The sequence below is a fragment of the Arachis hypogaea genome, chromosome 16, assembly GCF_003086295.3.
Source record: "Arachis hypogaea cultivar Tifrunner chromosome 16, arahy.Tifrunner.gnm2.J5K5, whole genome shotgun sequence".
Classification (NCBI taxonomy): Eukaryota; Viridiplantae; Streptophyta; class Magnoliopsida; order Fabales; family Fabaceae; genus Arachis; species Arachis hypogaea.
In genome coordinates, this window is record NC_092051.1 from 58,518,228 (window position 1) to 58,519,941 (window position 1,714).

Here is a 1,714-nt window from a genome sequence, read left to right on the forward strand (position 1 = left end):
TAAGAGAAGCTAAAATACAATAATCCAGAGACAACCTTACTGAAATTTTCAAACAAGAAAAGGAGATGGCAGCCGAACCTAACAACAACAATGCAAGGAGGATGCTTGGTGACTTCACTGTACCTAATTCCAATTTACATGGAAGGAGCATCTCAATCGCTGCCATTGGAGCAAACAATTTTGAGCTTAAACCTCAATTAGTTTCTCTGATGCAGCAGAACTGCAAGTTTCATGGACTTCCATCTGAAGATCCTTTTCAGTTCTTAACTGAATTCTTGCAGATCTGTGATACTGTTAAGACCAATGGGGTTGATCCCGAGGTCTACAGGCTTATGCTTTTCCCGTTTGCTGTAAGAGACAGAGCTAGAGTGTGGTTGGACTCTCAACCCAAAGATAGCCTGAACTCTTGGGATAAGCTGGTCACGGCTTTCTTAGCCAAGTTCTTTCCTCCTCAAAAGCTGAGCAAGCTTAGAGTGGATGTTCAAACCTTCAGACAGAAAGAAGGTGAATCCCTCTATGAAGCTTGGGAGAGATACAAGCAACTGACCAAAAAGTGTCCTTCTGACATACTTTCAGAATGGACCATCCTAGATATATTCTATGATGGTCTGTCTGAATTAGCTAAGATGTTATTGGACACTTCTGCAGGTGGATCCATTCACCTAAAGAAAACGCCTGCAGAAGCTCAAGAACTCATTGACATGGTTGCTAATAACCAGTTTATGTACACCTTTGAGAGGAATCCTGTGAGTAATGGGACGCCTCAGAAGAAGGGATTTCTTGAAATTGATACTCTGAATGCCATATTGGCTCAGAAAAAATATTGACTCAGCAAGTCAATATGATTTCTCAGAGTCTGAATGGAATGCAAGCTGCATCCAACAGTACTCAAGAGGCATCTTCTGAGGAAGAAGCCTATGATCCTGAGAATCCTGCAATAGCAGAGGTAAATTACATGGGTGAACCCTATGGGAACACCTATAACCCCTCATGGAGAAATCATCCAAATTTCTCATGGAAGGATCAACAAAAGCCTCAACAAGGCTTTAATAATGGTGGAAGAAACAGGTTTAACAATAGTAAACCTTTTCCATCATCCACTCAGCAACAGACAGAGAATTCTGAGCAGAATCCATCTAGCTTAGCAAATTTAGTCTCTGATCTATCTAAGGCCACTCTGAGTTTCATGAATGAAACAAGGTCATCCATTAGAAATTTGGAGGCACAAGTGGGCCAGCTGAGTAAGAAGATCACTGAAACCCCTCCTAGTACTCCAAGCAATACAGAAGAGAATCCAAAGAGAGATTTCAAGGCCATTGATATAACCATCATGGCCGAATCCAAGGAGAAAGGGGAGGATGTGAATCCCAAGGAGGAAGACCTCCTGGGACGTCCAGTGATCAACAATGAGATTCCCTTTGAGGAACCAAAGGACTCTGAGGCTCATCTAGAGACCATAGAGATTCCATTAAACCTCCTTATGCCATTCATGAGCTCTGATGAGTATTCTTCTTCTGAAGAGAATGAGGATGTTACTGAAGAGCAAGTTGCCAAGTACCTTGGTGCAATCATGAAGCTTAATGCCAAACTATTTGGTAATGAGACTTGGGAAGATGAACCTCCCTTGCTCATCAATGAACTGAATGATCTGGATCAACTGACATTGTCTCAGAAGAAACAGGATCCTGGAAAGTTCCTAATACCTTGTACCATA

General features: G+C 41.9%; 1 non-coding gene across 1 annotated transcript; it reads right to left on the bottom strand.

The window, feature by feature from the left end:
- Window positions 1-464: 464 nt before the first annotated feature.
- On the bottom strand, window positions 465-568 carry LOC112761313 (small nucleolar RNA R71). The gene has a single exon (XR_003181713.1). It is a non-coding gene; the product is annotated as a small nucleolar RNA R71 (small nucleolar RNA).
- Between the last annotated feature and the right edge of the window lie 1,146 nt (window positions 569-1,714).